Here is a 9,650-nt window from a genome sequence, read left to right on the forward strand (position 1 = left end):
ATCCTGCTAGCTGAGTGGCGATTGTCATATTAGAATCATTGTTGGTGAGAACCACCAGATGTTTCCCATTCCTGTGCTGCATTTTGCAGGAGGTTGGCAATGTTCGCTCCAGTGTGACTTTCATGTAATGTTTGAGTCTGGAGATGTACAGCAGTCACCAGTCCACTGTGAGATAATGAGCTGTTATACTTACATATGAATCCACAGCCCGTGAGGTCCATGCATCGCAAGTTAATGCAACCTTTTGTGTTGCACTCAAACTTTCCTCAACTTTACGCTTCACGTCTATGTAGAGATTGGATAACGGCTGTGTCGGTGAAAAAACGTGATGGTATCACATACCTGGGTTCCAGCATCTTGAGCATGTAAGAAAAACCCTCATTTTCCACAATGTTGTAAAGACGTAGGTCTTTGCAGACGAAGTACATGATAGATTGTGTGTGTTTTTTTTTAAGCTCACTCTGAATTGGGAGGAAAGCTTTGCCGTCCTCAGTTAATGTTATTTTTGGATGGTGGTGCGTAAGATGGGCCCGCATGTTCGTAGTAGAGATGGCACGATACCACTTTTTTATGTCCGATACCGATACCGATATCATAAATTTGGATATCTGCCGATACCGATATGAATCCGATATAGTGTTTTTTAATCAACAAAACTGTTTTTTAAATATCTTGCTGCATTTTGTATAAGTTCATACTCAAGTTTAAAACAACAACTACACTAAAGCTATTCTGTTATACTGTATGCAAAAAAAAAAATTTCATAGTTCAGCAATACTGATCAATCTAATAAACTTAAACCTACACCATCCTCCCTATTCTGGTATTTTAAAGAGTACTTAGCATAAATATTAAGCAACCTAACTAATAGGGTTCCAACTCCCAGCAACAACAAAAATAAATAAATAAAAAATAGGGAACCACCCCTCACGCTCCACCTTATGATGCTTAATCGACGTAATCAACCTTAATTTGATGCAGTGTGAAAAAAAATGCACAGAAATCAATTATTTTTCAAGAAATATTAAATAGATTCAACATCTTTCTTCAACAAAATTGCAGACTGCACAGATGGTACCTTCCCAAAGGAAAAAGTACTATAGCTTACTAGGGTGTATATATATATATATATATATATATATATACATATATATATATACATATATATATATATATATATATATATATATATATATATATATATATATATATATATACATATATTAGACTTAATAGTTACTATATACAGTAATGGACTTCTATTCATTTTGCATCAAATTAAAACTTTGGGTGTCAGATAATTATTTATTAAAAGCGAGACATTTTAAATGAGAATAAGAAAGAAAAGTATGTCTTTGTGCCCCCCTTTTCCCTGTTAATGCCCTATCGGCCCCCCTGGCTAAACTTTGCTAGATCCGCCCCTGCACAGTTACCAGCGTCAGCTACTTAGAAAAAGATCCTCGAGTAGAAAGTAATATTAAATACATTCTAACAACAGCTTATCAAGCTTAAACGTGCTGCTGTTGTTCAGCCGCTGGTTTCCTCTTTCTGGTGCAAAGTGGGCCAAAAGCAAACTAGAGACACGGACTCGCGACAGAAAAGCCGATCAGCTGATCGTTAAGCAGTTTCACGATTGAAGTAGCAGTAAGAAGAGGCAGTCGTTTGTTAAGCTTAACGCAGGAATGCTTTACAAACATTCAGAGATGGACTTACACACTTGCTTTACTTCTCTCGGGATAACTTTGTCGGAGATGAAATGCCGGGTTGCTAGCGAAGCTCCACATGCTATCCAGACCACCGACAGGTCTCGCATGCCACAGCCGCTCTATCACGTGATGCATACTGCTCCGACATGCTAACGTTCTGAGGCGAGTTACGGCGTGTTGCAAGTTTTGTGAGCCGCTTTCGTGATATTTAATGGATCGGATTACATTTTTTATTTTTCTCCGATATCCGATCCAGTAATTTAGGTCAGTATCGGACCGATACCGATACGTAATATCGGATCGGTCCATCTCTAGTTCGTAGTATTACCAGAATACTTTTTTTTTGATACGAGACACCTTGCAAATCCCGTGTGTCATATCCATCTCATTTGTCCCATCCTTGTTAAAAAAATCCAAAATGTGTCCAGATGTTTGATTTAAACACAGATGGTGCTTTCCTGATTTCTTTCTGTGCCTCCATCTTTATTTGATCAACTTTCCCACATGGTGACCTAACCTCTGCTGACCTCACTAGAGAAAAAGCTCAGCCGTACCATTTGTTGCATTGGAATTTTTTATAATGAAATATCAATGTCGGCTGTCCCTGTATCGATACATTATTACCAAACAAAATATTGTGATGCTATGCTGTATCAATTTTTACCCCTACCCCTAGTTAGCACACCTCATTATTGTTGCAGAACCGACCTAATGTTTTTGTGCTTCAGGTTCAGTTAGTTCAGCCATTATACTATTCAAAACAGAATAGAATAGAATAGAATAGCCCTTTATTATCATTGTACATGTACAACAAAATTATGAGTGCTCCACACAAGCTGTGCAGGAATAAAATATTAATATGACGACAACACGAATAAATAACAAACAGGAGAAATATATACAACCAAGAGAAACTCACAGAATTCAAATTCAAAATTTTGTTTGTCCCACACACAACCACACACATGTGGTGAAATGCTTAGTGCTGTGCAATGCCCGACCATTAAACAACAATAAAGAATTGACCAAATTTACAGATTTTAAATTTGCAGTAAAAGAAAAAGAATGTGCAAATAATGATTTAAGAAAGAAATTGTAAGAAGTGTGCAAATAAACAGAGTGCGTGCGGTGACGTTCAATGAAAAATCCTTTACATATAAAATCAACAGAAGTTCCTAATAAATAGATAAATAAGGAATAACTGAACAGTTTCTGTGTCATGAATGAAATTTCAGTGAATATGAATCATTACATCAGCACCTGTGTTGAAAATATTGTGCCCACCACACATGTCAGAAAGTTCCCCAACCAGAAGCCCTGGAGCAACAGTCAGGTACGACACATGCTGCATACTCGGTCTCTTGCATTTAGATCAGGCAATAACAGAGTACAAAGCTGCGAAGTATGGACTGAGGAAAGCTATTACAGCGGCTAAGAGGCAGTACAGAGAGAAGCTGGATGGCTTCTACTCTTCTGCTGACCCCAGGTGGATGTGACAAGGCTTACAGCACATCACAGAGTACAGGTCCGCCATCAGCACCATCAGCTCTGCAGGCAGTCTGCTAGATGACCTCAATCGATTCTACACTCATTTCGAGACCCTCCAGACCTCCTGGACCTTCCAGAACCCTCAGATCACCCAGATACCTGAGCGTCTACATCTCTGAGGACCCCACCTGGACACTGAACACCACACAGCTGGGCAGAAGGCTGTATTTCCCGAGGAGGATGAGGAAATTTGGTATGTCAGCCAAGATCCTCAGGAGGTTCTACAGCTGCATTGAGGAGAGCATACTGACCAGCTGCATCACTGCATGGTATGGCAGCACTACTGCTCGGGATGGCAAACACCTGCAGAGAGTGATAACAACTGCGGAGAAGATAACCAGGACCCTGCTGCCCTCTCTGCAGAACATCTACCATCGCAGAGTCCAGAGGAGAGCTGCCTCCATCCTCAAAGACCCCACACACCACCAACACGGACTGTTCACTTCTGAACCTCTGCCCTCAGGACGGAGGTTCAGAAGTGTGAAATCCAGAACATCCAGACTCAACAACTCCTTCTTCCCCACTGCTAACAGACTCTTGAACAGCTGACCTATTTTAACAGTAATAATAATTTTTGCACATCAGTTCATCTTACATATCAAAGCAGCATATTAAACTTGTAGATCAGAAATCTATTTAATACTTCAATTTTTGTCTCCATTTATACATTCATGCTATTTGTATTTCATCTATTTGTACATATTAACCGGCATCTGCGTGTGGACAGCAGAGAAATAATTTAATTGTACAGAGAGATGCTTTTTCGTTGCACACATGACAGTAAACGCTTTGAATCTTGAATTATCTCCAGGAGGTTAAAAGGGTTGGAGCTCAGCAGCAGTCACAAGATGCAAATGAGGTGATGAAGAAGAGAGTGTTCAGTAGAAAAGGCCAGTGAGTTCATGGAAATGCTGCTTCTGCTGTAAGACACAGACCTATAAATGCATAAATGCTCCATGATTTTCATTTCTATCCATCATCTTGAACACTGGCTATAAATGTGTTCACTTCATTGTTGTGTGATTGGGTTTCTTCACGTGTCTCCTTCAGTAAAAATAAAGGACTGTTAGAGTGTGTGCTGTGTGTTTTTCTGACGCATGCAAATTCATTCCAACAAGAATTTCCCCTCTGCACTTTAGTTTTTCTTCTTGTCATGTCTGTGTTTGTCCACCGGGTGTCTCCCTCAGCTCATTTTCTTCAAATCAGACGCATCAGATTTGTGGAGACGCTCTGCCTGCCAGACACAGGGTTAGGTTAACCCTTTAAGACCTACCATAGAACCAAGTCCGCCAGAGCTTATATTATATTTTTACATGCTGTAGTGCCATTTTTGGGAGCATTTCAAGTTGCTATACATCAATACAACAATTATAGCCCAGATTTTAATAATATGTATTCATTAAGTGCATAGTAATTACATAAATTGCAAAAAAAAGTGCAATAAACTACAAAAAAATTGAAAATCGTTTTTTGATTTTTTAACATATATTTCTAGTTAGAGAAATTTAAGAGGCTTATCCCTCAAAACTGTAAATACAAAAAAGTTGCACAAAATAGTTTCCTACACAGGAAATTTATTTTGAGTGTCTTCATAGTTTTATTTTTGAAATACACCAATTTTTATATACTGCTGGAAAAACGAAAATAAATATTATACTTATATTATATATTATATTATATATATTATATAATTATATTATATATATATAATTTGCAAAAAAGCAGCATATGCATCAAAATAAACTATTTCCAGCAGTGCAATATGAGTCCTAAGCATCCCAGAAAAGACACAGAAAGTCATAAAGTCAAAGATAACTTTTTAAAAAGACCAGTATAGGCCCTGAGGCCCTGATGGTAAAAAAAAACTACATTTCCGCGAAAATGACGTCACTTCCGGTTTCGGGCAGGTAATGGTGGACATGCAAAAGTTCGCGCTGATGTCTATTCCAACGTAGGAAGTGTTATGAACAGCTGATCGGATCGGCAAAGCGTGTTTCTGGAATATTATGTTTTTGTTGCTGCAAGTGCTTTTTATGCAGTTTTTGCAAAGCTATATGTGGAAGGAAACTGTGACTTAGGACAAGCTGATGGCATAAGATGTAAGTACAACTCCTCCGGTTTCATATGCAAAAAAATTATTGCCCTAGCTTACGTGCAGAGCTACCAGGATTTAAAAATAGTTACGCAAAACAGAGCGTTGCCCGCTCCGACCGGCTCTAATGGGTTAATTGGAAACACTAAATTGCCCATAGGTTTGAATAGAATAGAATAATCTAATAGAATAATCCTTTAATTATCCCACAAGGGGAAATTTGATTGTATCAGCAACATAAACACACATATACAAACAGAACAGGATACAGAACAGAAACATAATTTTTACATATTTACATCATGATGTAAACATCTATATTTGTTGGGAGCAGTTTTGATTGTACAGTCTGATAGCTGCAGGGAGGAAGGGAGGAAGTCTTTAGAAGTGCTCCCTGGACTCAAAATAACCTCAGCCGGCTCAGCAGGGTAGAGTCTTCTCTGATCCCTTCCTGTAAAGAGCATCAGTGTTGTGGCTCCAGTCCAGTTTAATATTCAGGTGAACACCCAGATACCTATAAGAGTCTACTGTCTGAATTTCCACTCCCTGGATGTTCACCGGTGTTAGTGTGGTGGATCTGTGTCTGCGGAAGTCCACAACCAACTGCATGGCACCAGTCCAAAAAGTCCAGAGTCCACGTCTGTACTCTGAGTCATCCTCACCTGTGATGAGGCCGACTATGGCAGAGTCGTCAGAGAACTTCTGTGGGTGGCATTGTGGGGAGTTGATGGAGAAGTCTGCAATGTAGAGGGGGAAGAGGAACGGTGCCAGTACAGTTCCCTGTGGGCCCCCCGTACTGCAGATCAGCGTATCAGAGACACAGCCCTGTGTCCTCACATACTGTGGGCGTCCCTGTGAGGCAGTCCAGTATCCACTGGGACATGTGGTGACCCTCCTGATAGCTCCAGCTTGTCCCTCAGAGGTCGTGCCTGGATGGTGTTGAAAGCACAGGAGAAATCCAAGAACATGATCCTCACAGTGCTTCCAGGCTTCTCCAGCTGAGTCAGAGCTCAGTGCAGGAGGTAGATGATGGCGTCCTCCACCCCGATGCCAGGCTGGTAAGCAAACTGCAGCAGATCCAATGAAGACCTCACCAGGGGGCGCAGATGGTTTAGAACCAATCTCTCGAGGGTCTTCATCAGATGTGATGTCAGGGCTACCAGCCTGTAGCTGCTGAGGTCCTTGGGATGGGAGGCCTTTGGTATCGGTACCACGATGTGGTACTTTCCCCAGTGACAGGCTCAGGTTGAACAGATATCCTAGGATACCACACAGTTCATCTGCGCAGCACCTCAGGAGCCTGGAGCTGATGCCATCTGGACTTGCAGCCTTCCGCACCTTGATCTGGCCAAAGCTCGCTCCTCACTCGAAGTGCTGAGATAGAAGAGTGGATTTGGGGGGAGGGGAGTGTAAGTTGGAGTCCACAGAAACCGTGGGGGGGTGTGATGGCTGGGAGCTGAGAGGTGTGAAAGTCCTGAGATGAAAGACAGGCACTCCCTGAAGATGAGGGAGATTGCAGCAGAGGGGACAATGCTGGGGGAGGGGTGGGTGTTTGAATCAAACCTGTTTAAATATTTATTTAGGTCATTCGCCCACCCCAACTCCGCCATGAACGGTCCCAAGCCTGGATGAGAAAGGAGGGAGGGGTTTGGCGTCAGGCTCGCAAACCCGTCCCTGTAAAAAAAACCCTACCAGCTACAGAAATGACAAACGAAAGCAGAAGTTTTTTGCAACGTGGCGGGAATTCTACTTCAAAACGGGATGTACGGTGATGGAAGAAACCGAAAACGGCATCCAGCGCCCGATGGAAGCATTATTCTCCACCAAAACCATCACAAGATTTGGGACGTGGAAGGGTTCGCACGTTATATCAAGCGGACGGCTGGCTCAACTTTTGAAGGAGTTTGACGATTATCGGCTCTACATCCTCGGAATGAGTGAAATGAAGTGGATAGAGAGCAGCCCGAATTATCAGCGATGGCAAGACAATCTTGAACTCGTGTCACGAAGATCGACATGAACATGGAGTGGGGCTTGTATTGAGCAAAGAAGCTGTGAGAGCACTCATTGGTTGGAAACCTGTTAACAACTGCATCATCACAGCTTGTTTCGGATTGGTACACACCAAGACAACCATTGTGCAAGTCTTTGCGCCAATGGACAATACGGAAGTTGCTTTCAAGGACAATTTCTACAATCAGCTGCAAGACGTCGTTAATGACATCCCGAATCACGACCTTAAGATGCAAGACTTCAATGCCCAGCTGGGTGGTGACCGATTAGGATTGGAGACAGTGGTTGGACCACATGCATCTTCAACGCATCTCAGTGACAACGGCGACGATTAGTATCCTTCTGCGAGCAAAATGGGCTGTGCGTTGGAAATACATACTTCCAGCACCGAGAGATCCACAAGAAGACATGGTGATCCCCGGATGGGCGTACATTCAATGAAATTGATTTTATCTGCATTCAGCCAAAAATGGAGGTCTGCTTGCATGACGAAGGGCCTAGCGAAGAGTGGATGTGTGGAACTGACCACCACCTAGTCAGAGAGAAGTCAAACTCAAACTCTGGAACCAAAGACAGCCCGCACCAAAGAAACCACTCGCAATTGGAGAATTGGCAAGTACCCCAACCGTTGTCAAACGCCTTCACTTAGAACTGCAAAATCATTTTGCCGTCCTTGGAGAAATGGAAAGACGTCAAAGACCTCGTGGACTGGCCCAACAGGAACGCCCGAGTGGAGTCCACCAAAACACTATCAGAAGACGCAGAGGAAAGAGAAGCGAACAGTGGATCCAGGAAGAACATGGAAACTGATCGATGAGAAAAAAAATCGTGAAGCTCAAAGAGAGCAGGCCAAAAACCGAACAAGCCAGAGGGGAGGGAACCCAACGATACGCAGTTAGATCAGCTAGTGAAGAAAAGCTGTTGGAAAGACAAGAAAGAATGGCTAGAACGAAAAGGTGCCGAAACTCAGGAAGCAGCAGATCGGAATGACTCCAAGACATATACCGCATCGTAAATGAGTTTTACTGGATCGAGGACTAATGCAAAACGTCCCGGTCAAGGACAAAAAATGGGAATGCTCCTGATCACTCAAGAAGAGCAAACAAAAGATGGGCCCGAACACTTCCAAGAGACCTTTAACCAGCCAGAGCCCGCCACGACGTACAATTTTGAGGCGGAGGATGCCCAACATGAGCTTGGGTCAACACTGGCAGAATCATCGAGGAAGTGAAGATCGCGATCAGAGCCTAAGAACAACAAAGCGACTGGCTTAGACGAAATACCAGCAGAGCTCCTGAAACACGGCAACCAGCCAGGTGGAAGAATTGAACGACCCGGTTCAACAAGTGCTGGCAAAGTGGCACAGTGCGGAGGACTGGCGAAAGGGCGCCATGAGCAAGCTACCAAAGAAGGGCAAGACCTCAGAGTGTACCAATTGGAGAGGCATCACCCTTCTCTCTGTGCCTGGAAGCCATTCTGTATTGTCCTCGTTCGACGACCGAGGAGTGCCTTCGACAACGTCTAAGTGAGAGGAGCAAGCTGGGATCCAAAGCGGCCGATCGTGCACAAAACAGATTTTTTCATCTTAATAATACATCATAAACAGTGCATCAAGTTGGCAACAACGAACCATGCATTCCGTCGATTCAAGGAAGGACTTCATAGCATCCACCGCGATTTCTACTTTGGCAGATCACTGCGCTTGTAGAGCGTGTCCGCTACCATCTCCTCAACATCGTCAAGGACCTGTACTGGTGATCCGTGCTTTTGCGTTAAGAACACGGAAATGGCCACAAACAACGACGTCTCAAGAACACCACCGGCATTAGGCAGGGCTAGCATCAGTCACGCACAGCTTTTCTCGGTCACCTGACTACGTCATGCCGCGAGCTGGGGCCGCGTATAGGAGCTGGCATTCATTGTCTGATGCAAGACCGTACTTGGCGACCTCGATTTCGCTGGCATATCGCCCTGACTCGAGGAAAGAAGGAGGAGGCTACAGCAAGGAACGACCGTATGAAGACAAAGAAAGCACAGCAGATGGCCTGAAGTGAGCTCTGAAAAGTTCGCAGATCATGGCGACGTCAGGTCCAAGGACCCATGACGGGGGATCTACATCAGACACGCAGCCTAGAAAGAAGGGAAGAAATTCCCTACCTCGGGAAGCGTGATGTCCAAACAGCGATGTGGAGGTGGAGTCAGAATGCGCACTGGAAAGGTGGCTGCGGTAATGTTCGGAGGATGAACAAAGATGCTGGTCCCCCGACCGCATCTCCGCCAAGATCAAACTC

At 43.5% G+C, this 9,650-nt stretch overlaps 1 pseudogene; it reads left to right on the forward strand.

Annotated features, from left to right (window-relative positions):
- Positions 1-7,117: 7,117 nt before the first annotated feature.
- LOC120718485 lies at positions 7,118-8,008 on the forward strand (annotated as a pseudogene).
- Positions 8,009-9,650: the final 1,642 nt, after the last annotated feature.

This window comes from Simochromis diagramma, unplaced genomic scaffold (genome assembly GCF_900408965.1).
Source record: "Simochromis diagramma unplaced genomic scaffold, fSimDia1.1 OVJJ01000141.1, whole genome shotgun sequence".
Taxonomy (NCBI): Eukaryota; Metazoa; Chordata; class Actinopteri; order Cichliformes; family Cichlidae; genus Simochromis; species Simochromis diagramma.